General features: G+C 52.9%; 1 protein-coding gene across 3 annotated transcripts in view; it reads left to right on the top strand.

The window, feature by feature from the left end:
• SH3BP4 (SH3 domain binding protein 4) overlaps positions 1-25,328 on the top strand; it is a 93,429-nt gene that overhangs the window by 18,601 nt on the left and 49,500 nt on the right. Inside the window, exon 2 of one of the 3 annotated variants that reach the window (XM_082395566.1) lies at positions 18,998-19,073. The exons of the other annotated variants lie outside the window; for them this stretch is intronic. The gene's annotated coding sequence lies outside the window, so the exon portion shown is untranslated. The remainder of the gene's footprint in view (positions 1-18,997; positions 19,074-25,328) is intronic. 3 annotated transcript variants of the gene reach the window in all.

Raw genomic sequence — 25,328 nt, 5'->3', positions numbered from 1 at the left:
TGTACCCCCCCCACCGGCTTCCCCATTCACTAGCAGGTATTGGGTTGCTTTTGGCCGCTGGGTGGGAGGAGGGGCAGGAATTAGGTGGCTCTGAGCCAGTCTGTGTGCCCACCCTGGGGCATGCAGTTCATCCTGAACCGCTCAAGCCTGCTGCCCGAGACATGTGGCGATTTGTGACGGGGATAATCGTAAACCTTAACCCCGATGACAGGCGCGCGCGGAGTGTGCCTGGCTCACGTCTCAGCCCAGCTGGTAGCTGCCTGGTACCCTGGGGAGACAGGGCAGGGACACGGGTGTGCGTTGGCTGGGGGTGCGGTGCTTTCTTGCGATTGGCTTGGCGCAGAGCTGGACGTGCCTGGCAGCGTCCAGCAGCTCTGTTTCGGAGAGCTCTTCGGGGGAAAGGAGCTTGGTTTGGGTTGAGCTGTTTTCCCCAACAGGAATCCTTCCAGCCTGTGAGCACGGGGGCAGCGCAGTACTGAGCCCTCTGCCCGCAGCTGCTGCCCTTTGTCACTTTCACAGTTGGAAAAACTTCCCTGGGGAAGTTCAGTCACGTGCCAAGGCCACCGTGGCAGACCTGAACCCAGACGACCTGCTGCCCCCGAGCTTGGGGCCCCTTCCATCCAGGGCCTGAATTCCATCCTGTAACCAGCTTTCACCTACCCTTGCCTGCAGGCTCATGCCTGGTTCTAGAATCCTACCTAGGAAGCAGGCACTGTGAGCATCTTCATTCAGCGTTTGGGGAAACTGAGGCATCGAGAAGTTCCCCCTAACTTTGAGGGTCAAAAGTCAAACAAGAGTGGTTTGACTTGGAGCCTTTTCTCTTCCCTCCCCACCCCCCAGCCACTTTGCTGCTTCTCTTCCAGAAAGGAGCTAAAAGAGGATGTGTTTCTTTTCTCCCGTCTCATCCTCGGGGATCCTCCACCCAGAGTTTCCAGGTCGCACACAGACGCTGAGCACTTCTGTAAACTGATTGATGACTCCAGAGCACAGGGGTCTGGGGCAGAGTTCAGTGTCAGGGACAGTGTATGTCCCCATACATGCTGGCGTCTCCTAGGGTTCAGGGCCCAGCTCTCATCCAGTGACCCCTCTGAAGGACTCCCCCAGACTTGAGGGACCTCATCAGGTAATCCATCCATCCGTGCAGCGGGGTCCCCCAGGTCACTTGGCCAGGTATGTATAAAGGCCCAAGCAGGACAGGTGGTATTTGCACCCTTCTCCTAGAAATTGCTTTTTTTTATAAATACAGGCCAGGTTTTCACCTCTATTTATTTATCCAGCCTCTCAGGTTGTGACTTCCTGTTGATGTTATTATAGTCAACTGAAAGTTCTGAGTCGCCAACTTAAATCCTTAGGAGAGTGGAGGGCAGTGTGTGTGTGGGTGAGAGGCCTTTACATAGAGCTTCCTGCAGCTGTGCTAGGCCTTTGTTCTCTTGCACTCGGGCTGAGCACTTCTGTTGCTTGTTTTATAATAAATAGAAAAGCTTGTATTTTTTGCCCTTCTGGCTGGCAATGGATGTAGGGGGATCTTTCAGCGGAGAAGGAGGGAGGGGCCTGGAGAAGGGGGTTCATAGAGGCCAGGCCAGGTGACCAAGGTCAACATCATCAGTATTAAGTCCTGTTGACAGTACGTGCCCTTGATACGGTGTGATGAGGGTACTTCACCTCTGCCCCCTTCCTCCCCCGAATCCACAAACCTAGTCTCACCATGAAAAAAACCATCAGACACATTCCAGCTGAGGGGACGCTTACAAAGTACCTGGCTTACAAAGTACCTGCCGGGTCCTGCTCAAAACTGTCAAGGTCGTTGAAAACAAAGAGCCTCTATGGAATTGTCACAGCCCAGAGGAGCCTCAGGAGACAGGGCTGAATGTCATGTGGTGCTTGGATGGGGTTCTGGAGCAGAAGAAGGACATGAGGGAGAAACTAAGGGAATCTGAACAAGGAACGGACTTTCGATCGTAATAATGTGTCATCCTCATTCGTTGGCGAACGGGCTGTCCTAGAGCACGATTTAATCATGGGGAAATTAGGTGTTGGTTGGCATGTGGGAACGCCCTGTGCTATCTTTTCTATAAATCTAAACCTATTCTGAAAGAAAGTTTATTTTAGAAAAGAGACAAAACAGCGGCAGGGAAGGCCAGTGGGTGGCAGGGATTCCCTGGCGCGGCTCTCAGGCCAGGGATGGGCCTCTGCTCTTGCATCTGCTTTGTGCAGTGACCGCAGCTGGTGTCCGGAGGGCGCCCTGCAGTGCCGGCCAGTGGTACCGGCCGCCCCCTGCCAGGGAGAAGCCCCGGCCTCCACACCCGGGCTAGTAGCTGCCTTTTCTGCCAAGCATGGTGTCCAGCGCCCTCCAGGTCATCAGGCCACGGCCTGTCTCTTCCGGCCAGCGTGTTCTTTGTTCTCTCCTGGACCAGACTTTGAACGGTGAGCTGCTCTCCCAGCCGGCGAGGAAGCCGGCTTCCAAACACAAACACAGGTCATCTCTGCCAGGTGAACTTGAGAAAGGCAGCAGAGCAGTGGGGACAATGGGCCTGCTTATAAACTGCTCTCAAATTCAGAATGTGGAGCATTAGGCTGGCGGTGGGAGTTGCGGTGGTGACCGAGGGTCCCGCTAATCCTGTTAGCGGATCAGGGGTTGATGCACGGAAAGTGGCATGAGATGGTGAGACCATCTCTGCTCCGAAGATGGCTGATTAAAGTATGCACAGCTGCATCGAGGCATCGGCTCCTTTAGGTACTTTCTGCTGATGCGGTGAGTCAGCGCTCAGGGAATAAGCACTGTTACACGCCCAGCGCCGGGAACGTCACTGAGCGCACGTGCACACGCGTACACACGCACGCAGGCACAGGGCCCCTGCACTGGAGCTTGTAATCTTCTTAGGCCAGAAGGCTTTCCTAGAGGACCGAGCTCCAGGATGGCATGGGGACAAATGTCCATCTCCAGCTGGACCTGCCGTCCTCTGGCCCATCTTACGTGCCCAGGAATCGCCTGGGACAGGGGCATTCCTGACCAGCTCCCGAGTGATAGGGAGGAGGTGGCCGGCCTGGGGACCGCACTCTGAGTGGCAGAGGCTCAGTCTGGGCTGGTGGGGGGTGACTTCTGGAAGGAGTGGGGCTCATGCTTCTCCTTGGGGGCTGGGACTGAAATTTTTTCAGGTGGATAAATCGGGAGGTAAGCCTGAACGTGAGTACAGGGATGAGATTCAGCTGGCAAGCGACAAGGGCGTGGCAGGTGGGAGAGCAGGAGAGATGGCAGCCGTCCTGGGCGGCCCTTGTGTGCACACGTGGTCCCTCATCGGAGAGTAAAACCGCGAGCACCTACGTAGTGTCGGCCCCGAGGACCCCGAGCTGTTCTAAGCGCTTCACATGTACCGTTCAGTCCCCACGGCAGCCTGCGTGTTGGATGTCCGTTTGGATGCCGTTTTTGCGCCTCTTTATTTATTTATTTTAATTAATTTTTTTGGCGGGGGGGCCATGCCGTGCAACATGAGGGATCTTAGTTCCCCGATCAGGGATCGAACTCGTGCCCCCTGCAGTGGAAGCGCGGAATCCTAACCACTGGACCGCCGGGCAAGTCCCTTTTGCACCTTTTTAGAGATGAGGGCAGGTCTGCTCCTTGCTCGAGTCTCCACTGGTGGGAGGGGGCTGGGAGCTGCGCTCCTGGACCCGGGCAACCCACTCAGCCCGGCACCTGCTCAGGTGGGGTTTCCCAGCCGATGTGTTTACACGGACGAGCATCCGACCGGAGCTTAGGGTCCCTGCCCTGGGTGAGCTCCGGGTCCTGGGAACTTCTGGGCTCACCCTTCTCGCAGACGAGCGCTGGGTCCAGAGGCTCACGTACGTGATGGACGTAGCGCCGGGATGGCCGCTTTGGTGTTCTGACCTGACCCCACCAGGGGCCTCTTCCTTGCTGTCTGGGCTTTCCCAAAGGTTCTCTCTTCACCACTCTTTGCTTCCCAAACTCAGGTGTGCCGATCTCATCCCCGACTGAGACTCACAGTACGTTTGAGTTAATACCACCACATTCCCCAGCGGTTCCTGGAAGAAACTCCTCCAGATTCCTTACATGCTTAGGGTGTGCTGTGAAAACACCTTTTCTGGTCTTTTCAGCTCTTCAGGGCGAGCAGGCTGTGCAGCTTGTGGAGGGTTTTCTACAGAGAGCCTGACTTTTCGGTACTGAATGTTCCCTGTGTGTCTGCCGGCTGTGGGACAGGAACCCCAGGAGCAGGGTGGCCGCCTTGCCGTGGTCCTCAGGGGCTTTGCTCTCACGGCCAAGAGCAGCTTCACCTCCCTTCCTCACTCCATCTGGAAGCGCTTTGTCACTCATTCATTCAACAAGTATTTGAGAGCCCGCTGCGTCCGGGGGTGGAGGCGGTGGGCAAAGGGCAGGGCTCCCGGCACAGTCCGCTTTCCGCCCGTGGGCAGCAGGGACCAGATACCCTTTCCCTGCACCCCATGACCCCCCCAGGCCCAGCTGGCGTGCACTTGGCCGTGTGTGCTCACCAAACAGGGTCACCCTGCGCACAGATCTCTGTCTGGGCTCCTTCCCTGCTGCAGGCTGCAGTCTCGCCCATCAGCCCGCGTAGAAAGTTCTTTTGTTCCATGATATTGCCATGATTGAATCCATGCCGCAGCCAAACAGGATGTGGTCTGGGTCACTCCCAACTTCCAGCAATCGAAGGTTCTTGTTTTCTGCTGCCTGAAGAGGGACAAACCCCACAGTCACAGGGCACTTCAGGGCCCTGGGTGGGGAGCCCTGGATTAATGAAGAGCCCAGCTCAGCAGCGTCTGGGACCTGCGCCTTTAATTGCAGGGGAGGGAGCGGGAAGAGGTGGGGCGAATTCTGAGAGTCATAATCCAGCCCAGGAGGACACGGCTTCCAGGTGAAGCTGGAGGCCTGTGAGTTTGGTTTGGGAGGAGGATTTCTGGGTGGGGCCCTACTTCAGGTCACAGCTGGTCTGTTTCTCTGCAGGGCGAGGTGAACGGGGGAAACAGTGGCTCGATCCCCGGCCCTGCAGTGATACCCCTATTCCATGGGGTATCAGGGGCCAAGCCATGTGGTCCCTAAATCTTGAATAGATACAAATAAAACTTAAATATATGGGATGAATAGCAAATGCAGAAACAGTGAACACTCGTATAGACTGGGATAGCCTCTACCAAGGCCAAGAAGTGGAACTTTACCCTTGACTTTGAAGTTCTGTTGCCCCTCCCCATCCCAACACCCTCTCACCTGCCCCCTTCCAAATGTGTTTTATCTGATATGCCATAGGTGTTCAAGGTAGTCCCTCCTGAATTTTGTGGTTGTCATTCCCTTGCTATTTATAGTTGTACAGCATACACGTACATCGTCTCCTCAAGCAATATCGTTTGTTTTTCACGTCTTCTTATTTATGTAAATGGAACCACACGCTATCTGTCTGTGGCTGGCCATCCCTAATGTGGCCCCCGTGATCCCCACCTGCAGGCATTCACAGCCTTGTGTCATCCTCCCCGGGATGTGGCCAGCCTAGCGACCTGCTTCTAACTGATGGAATTCGTCCAAAGTGATGGGTGTCCCTGCCACGAACAGGATACATAAGATTATCACGTCCTTCTTGAGAACGGACTTTCTCTCTGGCTAGCTTTGGCGAAGCAAGCTTCCGTATAGAGGGGCCCACATGGCAAGGAGCTGAGGCCCTCAGTCCAACAGCCAGCCAGGGACCGAGTGCTGCCATGAAGCATGGGCGTGTAGGAGGAGAGCCTTCCCCAGTCGAGCCTTCAGTGAGACCCCAGCCCGGCCCAGGCATTGACTGCAGCCTGAAGCAAAGGACCCAGCTAAGTCACACCTGGATTCCTGTTTGTGGTCTTTTGTTACCCAGCACTAGGTAACTGATAAACATCCTTCTGAGCGTTCCCTTCTGGCTCATGTGTTCGTGAGGTCCACAGCTGCAGTTCTCTGACACGGTTTTCCATGTGTACTAGACCTCAGTTTCCTTATTCCTTCTGCCCTTGGGGATCAGAGCTCTTTTCAGCGCTTTGCTGTTACAAGTCGCCTTTTCAGCATAGCATCTCTATACCCATCTATGGGACAAATCTGGCTATGGGATGGAGGGTGTCCCCTTCACGTCCCACCAACCACATTCCAGGTCATTCATGTTGTTCCACATCCTCACCAGCCCTCCATCCCTGCTGTTGTCTGACTGTTCATTTTGGGAGGAGGTCTGATGGAGGTGAGAGGGCTTTTAATTTACGCTTTCTTCATTATCAGCCATAAAGTAATGTTTATTGGCTGCTCCAGTTTCTTCTGATCTGAAGATCGTTTTCATGGTTTTTCCTATTTTTCTTACCGTATTGTAGTTCTTTGAATTTTCTGGAGAGTAAGCCTTTCTTGGCTGTGAGCATTGCAAATATTGCCTCCCAGTTTACTTGCCCACACGGGCTTCAGAAATCCAATGAGGCACTTCCCGAATCCTGTCCTGGGCGATAATTTGCAGAACTGTTTTCCAGGCGTTTCCAGTTCTGGCCCATGGGTCCTTGGTCTTGGCCAAGGCATCGTGCCTGGGAGATTAGGTCCCACTTACTGTAATTATTTGTTGCTGCCTTCCCAAGGCGTCTCTCGCTTTCTGTTCCCCTCTTGGCTCACCCTCTGGTCTGGGAGTGCTTTCCTGCTCAAATTGCTTGCTTTAGTCTCTTAGTCATTTTCGGAGAAAATCTGAGTCAGCGCTGGACCTCGGGCGGGCGCGGGGTGCACCTCTCCCGGCCCTGCAGCTTTAAATCTGCATTTCACTGTGGCCCCTGGAGGTGGGTGTTTTACTAAAGGAATGCGGGGTCTGGGGAGCCTGGGCCCAGCGTGTTTAGAACGAATGCATTCCTGGAGGAAGTTAAAATTAGAAAAAGCGGCTACACTTCCTGCCATTCAGCCGCAGTTGGCTGGTGTTTGTTTGCACAAGGATTCTTCTGGTAACAATCTGGGGTCGGTTTCGGGTGGAATGTGAGGTGAAGTCATGATTTTCGAGATGGAGGTGATCCGTTTCCATGGCAATCTTTGTTGTCAGAATCAACGGCTTTGTTTGTGGATTCTTGTAGAATTATGCCGGCATGAAAAAATATTCTTGAAACGACTCCTTTTTATAGCTAGCAAGAAAGGTTTTATTTTTTGAGAAAGCTCTTTAACGGCAAGTTGATACCGTGGAGTGCATCTCTTTGTCAGTGAACTCTGCAAGGAGCGGACCTGGACCCATGGGGGCTTGGCTCACCCTGCCCCCTCCCAGGGGGGCCACCTCCCACCTCTCCCCTTGAGGCTGGACTTCTTGGGGAGCCCCCTCTGATTGGCACAGCCTGGGGGCCCACCCTCACACCGCCCTTCCTCCAGGTTTAGCAAGTAAAAATGTACTACATCCCAGTGTGTTTGACTATTTGGGACATACTTAGAGTAATAAAATTATTTGTTGTGTATCTGAAATTCAAATTTAACTGGGTGTCCTGGATTTTATCTGGAGGCCCTAACACCCCCCCCCTCTCACCCCCGGCGATACTTTGTGGTCCTCGGTCTTGGTCTCTCTTGGTCTCTCCCAGATGAGGAGGGATGTCGCCTGCTCTTGGCTGGCTGGTGGCACCTGTGGCTTTTCCAGGGTTGTCCCTTTTGTGTTTGGACACTTCTTCGTGCCGGCGCTGGGCCGGTCGCTCTCCCCTGCTGGGGTAAAGCTTGCGGTCAGGTGGTCGTGGATCGTGCTGTGCCCATTTTATGGATGGAGGGCGTGCTTGAGGGCTCGAGTAGCTCATAAACATCAGAGTCCTCCTGCTTTGTCACTCGAAGCCCAGAGGCTGGAGGGCACAGGAGAAACGGAACGTCATCTTCCCTGGAGAACAGAAGTGCTCTTCAGAGGCTCACGCCCAGGGAAGCAGAGGCATCACAAGCTCACCTGCACCGCACTGCCCGGAAGTGCCGTCCCTTAACAGGAGGAGGTGGCGTGCGTGTCACCGAGACCTGGAATCACGGGTCTCTTTGTGGGAGCCCTGGCTAGCCACTGGGCCTTGAAGGAGGAGGTGGGATGTGTGTGTAGGAGTTTTCTGGTGGGTGGCTGATCTGGCTGGAGTGAAGGGAATTGGCAGTGGGTGCTAAGGAGGCTGGTGGGATGGGGCCAAGCTGGGGGGAGCTTGAGCTGGGGCAGAGAAGCCTGGCCCCCAGGTGGGGTGGTGGCAGGAGGGAGAAGGGCACTTTGTGTTCACGGGTAGGGGAATAATCGCCGAAGGTGAGGGAGCCGGAGGATGGATGGTGTAGGTGCAGCTGGGACCATCCGGGAGATAGCTGATCATTTGCTCCAAAACTGGGATGCAGATCACAGGTACCTGGGGGACTTTTCTTTTATGTTCAGGCAACAGGTACTACTAATAGAGCATCTTACCTCGTGCTCCGTGCAGGGGCTGGGATGCAACATTGAGTCAGGAGGGTGGATTCCTGCCCATGGACCCTACAGATGAGCTTGTGAAAGATACAGATGCTGATTCCTTGAGGGGATTCTGTAGCAATTTACTGAGTGCGTGCTGTGTTCCAGGTGGTTTCGGAGGTACAGCATGGAGTCCTTGCCTTCGAGGAGCATTTTCTCTGGTGGAAGAGAAAGGAAATAAACAGATGATAAAGAATGTTGGGAGTGATCCCTGAAGCCAGGTGGAGACATGGGCGGAAAAGCTGTGTTGTTTTGAGAGAGTGTGTAGTAGGCTGAATAATGGGCCCCCAGGGATAGTCACATGCTAATTCCCAGAACCTGTGAATGTGACTTTAGACGGCAAGAAGGACTTGGCAGGTGTGATAATTTAAGGATCTTGAGACGGAGAGATTACCCCGCATATCCGGAGGGGCCCTGAATGTAATGTAATGACCAGTGTCATTTTATGAGAGAGGCAGAGGGAGATGTGATTACGGAGCAGAAGACCATGTGATGATGGAGACAGAGGCAGAGTGATGGGTTTTGAAGATGGAGGAAGGGGCCACACGCTGCGAATCCAGGTGGCTTCTAGGATGCCAGCAGGGAAACGGATTCTCCCTTTAGAGCCTCCACAAGGCACCAGACCCAGCAATACCTTGACTTTCGCCCAGTGAAACTGGTTTCAGATTTCTGGCCTCCAGACTGTAAGAATAAATTGGTTTTAAGCCACCGAGTTTGTGGCAGTTTGTAACAGCAGCCTAGGAAAGTAACACAGAAGCCTGGGGATTTGAGGAGGTGGCATTCGAGCAGAGCCCTAGGTGTAGGTGACTGAAGGTCCTAACTCATGATGCTTTCAGAAGGTGGGGGTGGGCTTCCCTGCTGACCTGTGGGCTGGGACCACGGGGCCTGAACCGGGATACAGGCCCAGCTTAGAGTCAGAAGTTCCTTGGGAACCATGAGCTCTGACGGCCTCCAGCCTGGACCTGAGTGAGCCGCAGTGCATTTATACGTTTTCAATGTAAAAACGTCAGTCGGGATATAAATACCCTTCGCTTTTGTCCAGTTTTAGCTGAGTGTAAGTGTATCTTATTAATGGAACCAAATATTTCCTTGGCTTTCTAAATCGGGAATTTCTAACAGGACAAAATAGCCCACCGGCTTTGACCAGAAATGACCGGGAATGTGCGCGCACATCACTCAGCCGGGCTCGTGTCTTGACCAGAAGGCCCCCGGTGGCCTAGTGCCAGCTTGACATTTGCCGTCTGTTCTCGTTTGGGACCCTCGAGTGCAGAGCCGGAGGCGAGGACTTGGGGGAGAGGTGGTCCCCAGAAGCAGGAAAGGGACGCAGGAGGGCGACACGAGGAAGTTGGGGAGGCACGTGCAGGGTGAGTGACTGCCGAGCTCGTGGTCCCCGTGACTGCTGGGGACCCCCCTGAGGAACCTTGGCGTCGTCCCTCTGGAGGACGGGCTGTCCCGGGGAGCGTGTCCCTGCAGGCTGAGTGAGGGCTGTGGGCCTGGCTGCTGTGGAGGGCTCGTAGCTGCCCGTTTGGAGGGTATCTTGACAGCACAGCGAGGGGGTAACTGATTGCACGCCAATCCAGTACGGTGTGGCCTCCACGAAATCCAGACTTGACTGTTCCCTGTGGATCGTGAGAAAGGCAGGTATTTCAGCCCCATCCAGCGAGAGCTGAGACAGCCACCAAGGTCTGTCCTCACGACTGTCAGTCACCAGCAAAGCACACGGTGTTCAGACGATCATCGGAGAAATTTCAGATGTGTGTGGGGAGTGATGGGGGCCCAGAGGTACCGAGCACCTCTCCCGTGGAAGGACTCTCGACCCCTGTGTGTAGCATCCTCTCTCGATACCTGTTTGGAGCCCGGTCAGCCCAGGTGGTACCTTCTCCGTGTCCCAGGAACCCCTTCTCCATCCAGGGGTTCTCTCTCCATCTAGTTCTGTACTCACACCAGCAGCTTTATGTCCTGGCATTTTCTGTTCTCAGCCTCGTCTTTTATTTAGGTACTTGCTTTCTCTTAAACTTCCATTCTAGAGCGCAGGACCCACGTGTTGTATTTATGTTGTCCGTCCCTCTGTAGCTTGCAAGGAACAGAGCCGAGTGAGGATTTGGGAGATGACGGAGGGATCTGTCGACACTCTAATCTCATGTCCCTCAAAGCCAAATGCACACCAGCCAGGAGAGCTTGAACTGTGTTTAAAGTTGTGTTATCCTTTTACACCACCAGTTGGTGGTTGCTTGTGACGAAGGTAAGAATAAGTAGATATGCAGAGCAGTCACTGGGAGGAGAGACTCATCATAGAGCTTCAGATGTTTCTGGCGGGGAGTGAGGGATGGTAAACACAACCCACCTTTCATGTCGCATAACTACCTGGGCTGGAGGGTTCTGACCAGGACCTGATACCACACTTGCTCACTCGTTCCAGCCTGTAGTTAGGAGCTGGGGGATCGGAGAGAAGTGACCCCATGGAGCTGTGCCCTTTGCCCAGCCTTGCTGGTGGTGGGGAATTGTGGTCACCCAACCCTGTGTCCACTAATGCACGCATCTGCCCAAATGCCCACCACTCCAGTGGACAGCCGGCCATTGAAATGGCTTCTTCAGGTTGGCTTTTTTTTTTTTTTTTTTTTTTAACTTTTTTGGGGAAGATTGCATTTTTTTAAAAAGTCTCATTCAAAAAGTAGGATATTCCGAGGTTGGGGACCGCCTTGCATTTCTGGATAGCATTGTACTTATCTCAAAGAAGTGATTAAGAAACCGAGGATTCACTTTGGGGGAAAAAAAAAAATACAGAATGGTCCTCTAATAACCAGAATCAGGTCGTGGGCTTCAGAAAATGTTTGTTGCAGTGATTCTGTTTCTGACCCAGTTTCTACATGTCTTTGAGAGTAGGACTTGTTATCTAAAAGTAGGGGGTGGTCTGTGATTTTTGCAATACGTAGCAGATTAACGAATTACATATCGTTCGATGCTCTTATAAAGTAGGTATTCCACCCTTTCTCCACCGCTTCGGCTAGGTTTATGGAACTGAAATGAGCCCTCTTTGCAAAGCTCAGCGGGGAAGGGGCCTCTCGGGGGCCTTATTCTGGGTGAGTCGGGCGTGGAGGGGAATTTGGGTCAGCTGGAAAGGTCCGCTAGGGTGGCTCCAGCTGCGTTCCCCCCCTCCTGCCTCTTTCACAGTTGCTGAGGTGAGAGGTTGCCCGGGTGAAGGTCCCCAGGAAGAAGAATCCAAGAGGTCAGAGGGTGGGTGGTCCTCATCGCGACAGCTCTGCCCCAGCTCTGCCCGAGCTCTGCCCGAGGTCAGGAGGGGTGAGCCAGCAGGAGGGCAGCTTTGAGGAAGGAGGTAGCTGTGGGGATTCTGGCAGAAAGGGACCAGCGCTGGATACCATGTGTGCAGGGGCTGAGGCTGCCACTCACACCAGGCTGGGTAATTCCCCACCCCACCCGGAACCGAGGAACAAGGGTACACATCCCGGGGTCACACGTTCAGGGGCCGAGCTGGGATTTGAGGCCCTGTTCAAACAGAGTCTGAGCTTCCACCACTGACTTGTCCCAGGATTTTCAGCCTCTTCTACGTTTGTCGGGAGGCTCTTTGCTCTGTGCCATCTCCCAGGACTGGCACAGAAACTCCCTTCCTGTGGTTCATAAACATCAGGCAGGATATTGCACTTCTTCCTACTTTAGTAGACTTGGGAAGGGGGTGTGTGGTTATAATTGCTGTCTTGGAAGAAGGAAAGAAGGAAGGCCGTTCAATGTTGGAACCCAGGCTGGCATTTTATACCCTCACATGGAGACATCTGGTCTGACTGCAGCCTGCTTTGTCTTTTTAATATTTTCTTGTTTTATTTTTTGGCCAAGCCACGTGACATGTGGGATCCTAGTTCCCTGATCAGGGATCGAATCCGCGCCTCCTACATGGAAAGCACAGAGTCTTAACCTCTGGACTGTCAGGAAAGTCCCTGCAATCTCCTTTTTCTGCCTTTGTTTTCTCTGCACTTGACTGTTAGTCTGTTCATCAAGGTCATGGGGGCTGCTTTGCACCGGGGGTTATGATCCCAGCTTCCCATTTCTTGACCTCGGTCAGTCATTGAAACCCTGTTGAACCTCAGTTCCCTCGTCTGCTGAAAAGGACACAGTGATGCCGGCCTTGCCCACCTCCAACCACCAGGAGGCCAGCTGGAGAAGCACCTTGTCAGCTACTGTGCATGATGTCAGTGGTTTTCACAGTGTGGTCGGGGGACCAGCTGCACCAGCATCACCTGGGTGCAAGTTAGAGATGCGTATTCTCAGACCCGGCTCAGGCCTCGGCGGGTGGTGGAGACCGGCAGTCTGGGTTTGAACAAACCCTCCAGGTGAGTCTGATACGTGCCCGTGTTTGAGAACCACTGCTTTATTCACATATAAGAAGTTAAGTTCTCAGCCATTTATGCCATAAGCATTTTGCGAGTTTTCCACTATGTATGTGGCTTAAATCTCTGGACTTTTATGTTTCAAAGAAGAGAAAGGCAGGGTCCCTGCCCTCAAGGTGGTCCATAGGCTAGTAGAAAAGAAGGAGAGAGTACACTCTCATGTGATACGGAGAAAAAAGATGATAAAGTAGGCAAAAAGAGAGAAAAGAGTAATCTCTCACATGATATGGAGAGCCCTTTTACACTTGAGGAAACCAAGGCCCAGAGTCAACTTAGGTCATGGAGCAGAGGTCATCAGGCCAGTGAAGGGCGGCGCTGACCTGTGAGCCCACAGGTCTGACTGGGAACCATCTCAGAAGCCTCTGTTTCCAGGCTGCCTTCCTTCAGGTGGTAGCTCCCACGCCCAGCCCCGGGCTGGCGCCGGCTCCCTGATTATTCAAAGGAGCAGGTTATGGTCAGAATCAAAAACCTAGGACTTCCCCCGGAAGCACTCCCTCATCAGCTTTTAAGCGGTGATCATCAAGACATTGGATTTAAGCCTCCAGCCCCGCTGGGAGCCCAGAACTGTGACCCGGGTCAGATTGTAAAAGTCCCTAAGTCATTGGTCAGTGAGTAGCAAAAGTTAGTGTAAGCCTGGAAGAAATAGAATTTTTTTTTTTTTTTAAATGGAAAAAGCCAGTGTCCATGGATCTTCCAGTCTTCCTATATGGGGTGAAGGTCTTTCTCTGAGTGTGGGTTTCATGGCTGTGTCTGGCATGGACCACAGCCTAGTACATCCTCTTGATTCCCCATTTAAAGTCAAGTGACAACACAAAGGCTGGCGAAGCCATCTGAGTCCAGAGTTCTTCTGGAGTTTTATTGTTTTTTTCCTTAAATGTTTAACGTGGTCTAGTTTGCCAGCCTGTTTTTAAGCGATTCCCCATTATTGAGTCTTTTACAAAATATTCCACCTGACCAGTCCTGGAAGCTGCTCATCTCACATAATTATTTATGTGATAATTAAATCCATTAAAATGTCCATAACAAGGCCCACCAGCTCCATCCAGTGGGAGCAGAAGCCTAAAGGACGAGGAGAAGGCAGCCTTCTGGCCACAGGTGTGGGCGTCCCCATACCTGAGAGGGAGTGGGCACAGGTCACACACAGGGGCCTCCACCCTCTTCCCCGCCCCGCCAGGGAGGAAGGATGCTCAGAAACGCTGGCCACGGACAATGAACTAAACCACCCACTTGATACCATGTCAGGCACCAGGTGGGAACCCACAGATGCACAGGGTGAAACCACTGTGGACGTCTGGTTGATGTGTGTCTCAATAATCCCCCTTTTGTGCTTCATGTTTAATATTGGTTTCATACACGAGAGAGGAAAGGATATTCCTTACCGCACCATCTATACCATTTGAAATGTTATGAAATGTTAGGAGAGGTAGGTGAACCAGTTCCGTATTCTGTGTAAGAAGATTCTGCCCCATAGATCACGCACGATTTCACTTGGCTGCATCACCCACCTCGTACCTAAATACTGTTTCAGTGAACAGTTTTACTAGTGTTTATTTTGTTAGCATTAAATACAAAGGTCAGTCTGCAGAAGCGTGATTTTTCTCAGTTTTGTCCATTGGTTGCCTTGTAGTTTCTTCCATAAACAGTGAAAAACCGAGGGTGAAGTCCACGGCCAGGCCACAGGACCCCGATGCGCCTTGGGCACCCCTTGCGAAGGGACCGGACAATGGTGCTAACCTGCGCTCAGGGCTGGGGGCCGGGAACTCTCCTCACTCGAGGTTGGAGCCAGCTCCAGGAAACAGTTCCCAGTGCATGAAGTTTACCTTTGGGCCATTCCTGTTTCCATATGCAGACACACCTCCCATTGTTTGCCTCCCCTTCCCTCTTGCCGTCTCAGATCCTATCTGCTACCTGGCCAGCCCTCCGCCGTGGGTGCTGCCCACCTCCCTGTGGCTTGAGCCGACCCCGGCCTGGCCCTCTGCCCCGTGGCCTGTGTAGGGCTGGTGTAGACCAGGGGTCGGCACACGTCTACTGTAAAAGGCCAGGCAGTAAGTATGTCGGCTTTGTGGCCCCTCGGGTCTCTGCGGCAGCTACTTTTGTGTGTCATTGACACACAAAAGAACCACAGACAAACCGTAAAGGAACGACGGGTGTGCCTGTGTTCAGTAAAATTATATTTCTGGACACTGCGACCTGAATTTCATATAATTTTTATGTCATGAAATAGTCTTTTGATTTTCCCCTCCAGCTGTTGAAAACTATTCTTCATTCACGGGCAGACACGTGTCTGTTCTTCATTCTTCAGACACGTGTCGGGCTGGGTTTGGCTCTGCTTTGTGCTTTAGCGCTGCTACTTTGGTGTTTCCAGGTGTGGTGGGTCAGGGGTGGTCGAGAACCGAGCCCTGCCATGGAGAGATCCCAGTCTAGCTATTGTCAGGTGCTGGATGTAAAGGATCCTTTGGCTGGTGGATCCATCTGTCTCCATTGTGACGGTTGGAAACCTAAGGAAAAAGCTTCCTGGTTTTCCAGTTTCCCCCAAACCACCCTGGAAACGCTTCCCCTCCAGCTTTGAAGAACTGTGCTGGGCGTCTGCGTGGATATAGGGCCACTGAGCACATACTGGGATTGTAGGAACAAAGCACGCAGGTGTGGGTGTTCAGTGACATCAAAGGACTACGTAGGTCCTGCCCCGAGAGGCTTGGTCCTGCAGCACAGACGGCTCTTGCGGGGTTAACACAGGCCAAGCTGTAGGTCGAGGTGGATCCGAGGTTACAGAGCATTTTTGAATCTGTCACTTTCAGCTCTGAAGACAGGCAGCATGGTGAGAATTCCTAATCCCATTTTGCAGATAGGTTGTATTAGTTTGCCAGGGTGCTGTAACAAAGGACCACAAGCTGAGGGGCTTAAACAACGGAAATTTATTGTCTCACAGTTCTGGAGGCTGGAACTCTAAGACTGAGTGTCCGCAGGGTTGGTTCCTTCTGAAGCTGTCCCAGAGAAGCTGTCCCAGGCCTCTCTCTGGCTTCTGGTAGTTTGCTGGCAGCCCTTGGCTTGTAGAAGCATCACTCCGACCCCTGCCTTCATCTTTATGTGGAGTTTTCCCTGTGTGTGTATCTGCCTCCAAATTTCCCCCTTTGTAAAGACACCAGTCATATTGGGTTTAGAGTCAATGACCTAATGACCTCATTATAACTTGATTACCTCTATAAAGACCCTTTCTCCAAATACGGTCACATTCTGAGGGTCTGGAGGTTAGGGCTTCAACATAGACATGGGCTGGGGGGCATAATTTCATTCATGACATAGGGCAAGTGGAGAGAATGGCTGAGTGTCTTGTTGGGGCCTGTCCTGGGGTGGGAATTGAAGACAGGGCCGTCATCTCTGTCTTTGTTGGAATAGAGTCTACTGTCTAAGTTTCTTGAACCTCTAAGTTTACCTACCAGGCTTTCCAGACTTCCTCAGGTAGGATTAACTCTGTAGCTACATCGTCAGCCGAGATTGTAAGCTGTGGCTAAAACAGCTGCTAAGTGATGCGTGAGGGCGACCTCAGTGCTGTTCTCACTGGACTGTACTCGTGCTCGGAGGCTCTGGAAGACAGCAGAGTCTTCTCAGCATTGCTATTTACAGCTCTGTGGTTCTCGGAGATTTCCCCCAAACTTCGGCTAATGAAAGCACTGATGTGTCTGGGAACAAACCAGAAAATCAGGGAATTAGGCATGTTCTACACTCCAGAGCTTTGGGCTAACCTGGTCCACACACACTAAGTCCCGTGTTTTCTTTTGGGGGCCGTGGGGACTGATGGGCCCCCTGGTGACTGGCGGCTCCTTCTTTGGCCGAAGGACCACGCCCCTCTCCTGTCAGGAAAGCTGGTCTTTGTGCAGAAACCTGGGGCTTCTAGAGAGGTAGAGCCTGGAGCTGGGGAGGTGGAAAGGGGCCAGCTGGTCCCGTTCACCTAATCCCCCCCACCCTGGACCTCATCTGCATGACTGTTCACGGCCAGAGCTGTGAACACCGAGTGGGTAGAGGACTCCAGGTGTGCACTTGTACCTGCCCATGGCCCATCCAGGAACCTGCCAGGGTCCATTTGAGGGAATAGAGCTCGGCTTCAGGGCCGTTGGGCTGTAAACAGAAGCTCTGTACCCAGGAGCCTGCTGGAGTAGACAAGAGCAAAACCCAGGGGCTCCCTAGGCCCTTCGCCCCGAGTGCTGAGCGGCCCGGCGCCTAAAGCCGTGGTGAATGAGGATGCTGCAAGTGGACAGTGAAGGGAGGCATCCTTCTCTCTCCATAAAGACCTGGTGGCCGTCTCCTCTGGTTCCGCAGAGTGTACAGCTACTCTGTGTCTGGGAGACGGGCTGTAGCGTGAGCGGTAACGTGGACGCCAGAGGCCAAGGCCGGTAGCCGCACGGAGATGCTCTTTGCAGGGAAACCCCGTGGCCTCGCCAGCCCCCAACCACTTCTTGCCCTTCCTGAAGGGCCTGCAGATGGACCCATGCAGGGGTCAGAGGCCCAGCAGTGTGGGCCCCTGGTCGGGATGTAGGGTAGAAAGTCCCATCCCCCAGCCTAGATACGGGGGCTTTGGGGTTTATAAAGGAAAGGGGACATCCAAGTTTTTAGGCTGGTATAGTGACTTGAAAAAAAAAAAAGGGGGTCTTTTCAGTGCCTCCGCCCCCTAATACAATGAGGTTCTCACCTGCTCTGTCTTGACAGTCTTTGGGGTCCTGCGGGCCATCTGATGATACCCCGAGGTCCTTGGACCCGAGAGCAGCGTGGCGGACGCGTCCAAACTCCGCGTGATGGGTGGACGGCGGCCTCTGAGTCCTGAGCATTCTCCCCCATCCCCGCATTTTCTCATCTTCTCAAGATCTAAATCTTTTGTCACATTTAAATATATATTTCCTCGGTCGTTGCTGCCTTTTTCGTAGTGTTCATCGATCTCACTGGAGTTTTTGCTTTTGCCTTTGTGGTTTCCTACGTTGCTTGTGCGCTTAGGTCTGTCTCTACCTCGAGAGTTAACTGTACACCTGCCGGCTTTTCTCTTTGCTTCTGGTTGATTTCCTTCCGTGCCTCCCTCTCCCTCCCTCTGGGCTTTCTGTACATCTGGAATTCGTTTAACCGTGGAAGCCCCAAGGGGAAACCATGTTCTGAAGACCGGCCAGCTGCCCCGGCATCTCAGGGGATAATTCTTGCCCTCTGGTGACGCTCCTTGTAATTGCATGTGAATCATTTACGCAGCTGAGGGTCTGTTCTGGGCTGTCTGTTCCGGCGAGGACAGTGATTTAGGGAAGGTATCCAGGATGAAATTTCCTCCTGTTTCACAGTCTGGCCAGGTGCAGCGTTCTTGTAAAGCTCGGAGCAGCTCTGTTACTGCCGTCCAGAACATCGAGGTGGCGGGGGGCTGCCATGCGGTGGTGGTACCTTCAGTTCCACCATCCGTCACCATCCTTGTTTAAGGAATCTGTCACAGACATGGCCTCCATGGTTACTTGTTAGTAACCGCCTCCTAAATGACCAGCAAGTGGGGAGGAAACCCCACTGCTGGGAAGGCATCGGGAATACATCTTTTGGGTTCAGCTGATAAGATTATTCTGTTGAGCCAACACTGCCCGTCTCTGCAGCAGAAGTAACAGCAGGTGAGGGAAGACGGTGCAGCATCGGGGAGAAACAAGCAAAAAAAGCCCTTGTGGCAGGCTGGGCTCCCAGAAGCCAACGGTGACACAGGTCACCATGCAGGTTTACTGTGATGCCCTCTTGGGGTCGGCCCCCTTGGAAGGGACCGGGGGTTGGGGGCAGAGGGAAGCCCTTGGAGACCCCACAGACACTCCGGCCCTGGGACTGCACTTCCCATTTGTCCGGGTTGGGAGAGGGGTGGCGGGCATCCTTTTGCCCCTTCGTAGGTAGCTGCCCCAGGACGGGGCCGTGACCCGGGGGGAGGAGTGCCTCTTTCCAGGAGGCAGTTCTAGGAAGCCGGCCACACTCCCAGCAGCCGGGATGCAAAGGGGTCCCGGTGCCCCATCCCAGCGATCCACCGCCGTCCTCACCTTCCCAATAAATGCACTTTAGAACATAATCTGCTCTTGGCGTGGAAGAGTCTTGGAGGGAAGAGGTGGAAATGAGTTCTTCAGCTGAATGAGACTCTGAATCTCAGTCACGTTTCCCCCTTTTGTCTGGTAGCATCTTCCTGCTCTGGACAGAAGGCCGGGTCCTGGGACTGGTCCTCTTGACGTCAGAGAGCTGGGCCCTGTTGCAGGTGAGTGCTGCAGACGGGGCATCTGATGAACAGCCGGACCGGGGCCTGCCGCAGGGAGGCGGCTGTGTCGGGACCGAGAGGCACAGACCCGTGTCGGGGGACGGGCCCCGCGTGCCTGCAGAGCCTCTCGGGAGGGAGAGGTCGCTTCCCCGTGACCTTTCTCGGCCTTTCCCGGCTCTGCAGCCCTGTCTTCACATCCTCGTCAGCTCTCCGTGTCCCCACGTGGGAAGGTCAGATGTCGCCGGTGTGCCTGGCACGGGCGAGTTCCCAGAACAGCCCCTGGTTTCTGTTTACCTTCGCGACGTCCCTCTCTGTGGCCACCAATGGAATGTTCTCGCTCTCCCCAGAAACCAGCCGGGCAGCTTGTCCTCCTCCCCGACAGCACAGCCGGGGGACTGAGCCCAGGTTGGCTGTCCTGTGTGTTTACACAAAGGAATTATTCTTAAAACCTAAGAGGTTCTGAGTTTCCCGAACAATGGGCACCAGTGACGAGGTGCGACGCGTTTGGCTGTGTGGGTCTGGGAGAGGTTAGTCCTGGGAAGGAGGAGTACGATGGCAGAAAATGTTAACAGGAAGCATTAGCCCGTGTTCGGGAGGAAGAACGGGAGGCATCCGGCAACTCCCGGCAGAAGGGAGAGTAAAGGATGGCCGGGTAGAATGTTCTCGGGTATTTTCTCGGCTGTTCTTGATCTTTATTCCTGCGGCTGGCAATACTAGTAGGAAAAACCATCATTTGTAAAATCAGTTGAGTAAGATCATCTACAGAATATGGTGCAGGCTTCATGTGTTTAAAAAAAATGAGACTTTCCTCTCCAGGTGAAAGGAGTGGGTATAATTTAAAGGGGTCATTTGCAGACCCGGGGTGAAGAGGGGAGTTGAGACGGAACAGCTCAGAGGCTGCTTCCTTTCAGGGTCAGGTTTGAATAATAAAAGCCGTTCCAAATAAGGTGCCTGAATTAGTGAAGGTTATTCTTTACATCATGTGCGCCTCCTGTTCACCTGGGGGAAGATGATTGGCTTTGGTTCAACTTTCTTCCCTCCCCACCTTTTATATCACATTTCTTTGTTTTCCAGTATTAGCCTGTGCTTTAGAACGGAAAGAATGTTTGGGGATGTTTGCAGGTTATGACCCGGGGGCTTTTAATGGTGAGTGAGGAATTCAGGAGTGTTCTGGTCCCAGGGTTAATCCTCACCCCACTGAGGTCTTAGAGACTTAAAATATTTCTGCCCAGGAAGCAGCCATCAGCAAGCCCTGGAGGCTGTGGTCTGTTTGGGTTGCAGTGAAGCCCAGTGAAAGGCACCCACATTCCTCGCATTCTTTTGGACTGGCATTGGCCTGAATGCTGGGGTTTCTGAAGTCCAGCAAGCAAGTACGCAGCTGGGTTCTTTTCTGTAGATAAACGTGATAGATGCCAGCGGTGGTGCGGCAGGGCTCCCCGCCTGACCCCCACAGGATCCCACCTCTGCGTTTGAATTGGGGGTCTGGTGCAGACCCCCTCCTGAGCAAAGCAGAAAAGGAGGTCAATGGGGCCCCGCCTAGGACCCTTCTCTGGCTCTGGCACTTCCCTGGGCGTCATTTATGTGGTTTGCTTTGTCCGGCACTGAGCCAGGATCCCTGGGGCAGCAGGACCTCTGGGAAGAGGAAACAGGAGGTTGAGACGGAGCCTTCCATCTCAAGGTGACCTGAAGCAGTGCCCGCTGTTCTCATCTTGTCATTAGGGGTTCCTGGGAGTCTGGAGGATCACCTCTGCTTGCCTTGGAGATGACAGACGGGCCCTCTGCGGAACTTAGGGGAGTGGGCATGTGTCTCCCAGCATTTAAAGAGACCACCCACACTGGCTGTGGCCAAAATGGGATCTTGACATCTGGCCAATTTTTGTGGCTTTTTTTCCTCCAGAAACATAAATGCAGTGTTTCCTCTTTGCTTCTTAATATTCAAGATCTGATTTGTCTCAAGTTCATTGTGAGGCAGAGCTTCCCAGGGTTTTGCTGGTGCCTAATTTTGTGATTTGAATGTAATTCCACCTCTGTTATCACTGTCAGGAATAGTGTATTGAAGGGCTGGTGGATGCTGCTATTCAAGGTGATGGACCAGGTGGGGGGGCAGGAAAGATGTCTGGCTCCAGTTCCCTTGACTTCAAGACCCCTGTGAGGGACCGGTGTAACGGCAAATAGCAGCTTGGCCCGACAGCTCCTTGGGGGGTGTGCCAGCCAAGGAGGAGCCCTGTGGGGAGACGGAGGTCAAGGCTGGTTCCCATGGTCCTGCCAGTGGCCGTGGAAGCGGGAGCTCCAGCCTCCGCTCACCCTCCTCTGTCGTATCTCCTCCAGCCCAGGAACACTCCATACGTTCTGCCCATTTTACAGACAAGAAGTGAGGCTCAGAGAGTGCCTCATTCAAGTTCAAGTTCAGAGAGTTATTAATAAGCCTGTTTGTGTGCCCCAAGCCATCCTTCCTTATTGGGAGGACACATGAGCTACGTGGGCCAGTATCCCCGAGTCCCACTCCGGCCAGTAGCTATCAACTGTGAGTCACAAACGTGAGCCACGTAGGTAATCTTTAGAGTAAAAATAAACAGATGGAATTAAAGTTTCTCTCTTAGAACTGTAAATTTACTTAAAACAGGATGCAGTTAGGAAGTGAGCTGGATGATCTCAAAGGCTGGTGCTGTCCAGCTGCCTGGACTTGTCCGCTCTTCCTGTTGGGGAACTCTGGCCAGGCACCGTCTGGACCACGTGTACAGTCACTGACAAATTCTTGCTCTGCAGGGGTTACTTTTCATACCGGGGATCTCCACATTTTCTGACTGTGTGAGTTTGTTTTTTTCATGTGAAATTCACATAGCATTCAATTAACCATTTAAAAGGATACAGATTGATTGGTATTTAGTGCATTCACAGTGTTGTGTGACCACCACCTGTCTCTGGTCTCAAAACATTTTCATCACCCCAGAAGAAGACCGCCCTCCCCATTAAGTAACTACTACCATTGCCCCCTGTCCCCATGCCCTGGCCACCACTAATTGGTTTACTTTTGAGGTTTGAATTGGGAGCAATGTATGTAAGGGAGATCCTGGCTTTCAGGTGGCCTCAGGACAGAGCAACCAAGGCTGGCATCCCAGGCCTGCAGGGCCCCTCTGGAGGTGAGGTCTGACGTCACAGTGGTCACAGTGGTCGGCAGGTGATGCACTGGGGGGATGGGGACCCGGCCACGCATCGCCTGAATGTAAGGCGGTGCTCAGCATCTTTCAAAACCTCTGTATGAATAAGCCTCACGTAAGCGCTGCCTCATTAAATAAAGGCTGCAGTTGACTGTGAGTGAGGTCAGGTGCCACGGAGTGAAGCCTGGAGATTGCGGGCGGGTGAGAAACCCACGTGCTCCCCCAGAAACGGCATCTGCATCCTTACAGGCCTTGTGTTTTAGTCTCATCACCAGCCTGCCTTTTCACCCTTCTTAAAGCAGGCGTGCCATGAGGACCGCTGAGACATTTTTAACATACTTGAGGCTCTGGAGATAAAAGAGGTGAGTCAAAGAAAGATTCCACCGTTGTTTATTTTCCAGAGCCTTCCATCTCGCTGAAACCTGCTTAGACTACAAAGAATTTCCCAATCTAATCAGAAAACCCCAGTTTCCCTATCTCTGGCTGGAGTTTTCCCCTTTTGTTCATTATTTAAAGTTGACTGGGCCGATTGCAATTTAGGAAGGACAGAGTGACTGTATTTCATTCTTGGGTCAGAAAAATGTCTATGCAGAGAGCTTATCGTGTTGGTCTTTTCCAAGCAGAGACAAATTTCAGTTAGGAGCCCATAAGCATTTTGCATAAATTAATTTCCTTGGTCCTCGGTTTCCTCATCTGTAAAGATGGAGCCAGTCTCAGAAGGTTCTCAGAGATAAAAAGGAATCGAATATGCACTCAAACTTGCTCAAGAGAAAAAGTGGGAGGATTGTTGGAAAGATCCAGAGATCAAGCCTCCAGATCACAGAAGACCTGGGAACTGGGATTTGAGACGTGAAACTGCTCTTCAAGAATCGAATTGCATGTTCCCCTGTCACCCGGCCTCTGCTGCTCAGCCAGCGTGCACCTGGCCTAGGAATGGCCACCAGCCAAGGCCCAGCAGTCCTGCGTAGGATGTGCCCCTGGGCCGCTTTTGACTTTCTCAGCTCCCTGCTCTTAGAAGTGGGTTGGGCCCCACTGACCCTTTTGAGCTGGTCCTCAATTGCTGGGTCGGCAGGCAGACAGTGGATTGGTTCACCTATACGTGGTATCTGCGGCTGACCCATCGGAGGGGCGGGGCCATGGGGTGTCCAGCCTGGGGGTGTGCCTGGGCCGGGCAGTGAAACTCCCAGGAGAATGAGGAGGCGTCTCGAGGGCTCAGTAGTTGCAGCACGCGGGCTTAGTTGCCCCTGTCAACCACCCGCACAACATCTCCGATTTTCAGGTCTGAATCAGAGCAAGCCCAGGTCGGCTACAATCCAAAGGTGATTTTCATAAGCCAGGTCCTTCCCATTCTGTAAAGGAGCAAATATCATTGGGACTGAACAAAAAGCAACAGAAATAATAACCAGATAAAGGAAAGAAGAGTTTCATCTGGGCTTGGGCTGAATAATACTCTTGGTCAAGGGCAGACCTTCAGGCCCTCAGTCAGACCCAACACAGGCTTATCTCCCGGTCACCTTATCTCCAAGCCAGTCTTAGGCCTTCCTCCAAGTCAGGGGTTTCGAGGGCAAAAATCATTTGAGGACTCTGATAAGGGCTATGGGCTTTCCCTTTAGAAAATCAGCTATACCTGTAAAGTTGTACCTATCATTTTGGGGTCTTGAGGACCCTCTAAATGGACCGACAGCTAGAGGTCCATAAGCCTCATGGGGACACACCTGTTACTGATAAAGATTGTGTTCAATGGGCCAAGGCCCAGACCATTGGGCTCCATCAGAGGACACCCCAGGGATCTCTAGATTTCCAGCGGACTTAATGTAACTTGAGAACCGGGCCTCCATCTGCTTGGGCATAAATATTGGTCACGAGGCAGGCTTGCATATGTCGCTAGGAAATAGTTTGCCCTCCTTGGGGATGCTAAGTTTTGGTAGACATTCTTCAGGGTACCACTCACGAGTGGGCTTCAGAGTGAATCTCACTGAGCTCCGGTTGATGGGGTCCTGGCCACAGGGTGTGGCCTGGACTCTGAAACAAGCCTGTCTGCATGCAAATCTCAGGCACTAAAGCTGTGTGGCTCTGCCCACCGGCCCTCAGTGGTGCCTTAGTTTGCTGTTCTGCAGAATGGGGATGGGGGCTGCAGTTAGGGGAGGGCGGTGCCTTCACAGTTCGCTCCCACATCGTGGTGGAGTAGTGGATCTGGTGTAATGAAGCTGAACCCACGGGGTGGGGACGAGGGCCTGCAGGCTGGGAGGCCTGAGTCTCTGCATCCAGGTGGCTCCAGGCCCCCATCCTGTCCTCCCGCAGCTTGCTTTGGCTGCCCCAGTCTGTTCCCATTTCTGCTTAGCGAGTTTGAGTTGCGTGTTTAGAGTCCTAAACCCGCCCCGCCCCCCGCCCTCAGATTCCCCGCACCTGTCCCTACTGGGGATGCCTTGCTCTAGTGGGACCACAGTGCCTGGGGGCTCTGGGTCAGCACCCTTGACCAGCGGCTGCCTCCTGGCCGTAACTGGGGTGCAGTTCGCCTTGATTCCTCCTGTTACGGCTTCTTCCCTTGGCTGGATCAGCCTCCCTCCTGACTAAATGTAGGGGTTTTTTTCTCCATCCTTTAGTAGTTTACCCCGATTATAACAAAAATATATCTCAACGTATACAATTTTTTAAGTAAAGGTATCTTTTCAGACTGTTCTCCGCGCGCACACACATTTTAGCCTGAATTGGGTTTCTGATGGGCACATTTTCAGGTGTCCCAATGTGGTGATACTTAGTATAGTCACGAAGTTGTACCACCACCACCTCTAGTTCCAAAGCCTTTTACCAACCCAACAGGAGACCTGGGAGCAGCCACGGGGCGTCCCTCCCCTCCCCAGCTACTGGCAGCCACTGACCTGCTTTCTGTCTCTCTTGATTTGCCTCTTCTTGGTATTTCTTATAAGCGGAACTGTACAATACGTGACTTTTTGTGACTGTCTTCTTCCGTTTATCGTAGTGTGTTCAAGGTTCACCCACATTGCAGCATGTGTCAGAATGTCCTTCCTTTTCGCACTGGGTGATATTCACTGTATGGAGGGACCACGCTGTGTGGGTCCACTCATCCGTCACTGGA

This window comes from Balaenoptera borealis, assembly GCF_965194805.1.
Source record: "Balaenoptera borealis genome assembly, chromosome: 6".
Taxonomy (NCBI): domain Eukaryota; kingdom Metazoa; phylum Chordata; class Mammalia; order Artiodactyla; family Balaenopteridae; genus Balaenoptera; species Balaenoptera borealis.
Note: the sequence above shows the minus strand (reverse complement) of the source record. Positions and strands in the feature narration are given on the sequence as shown.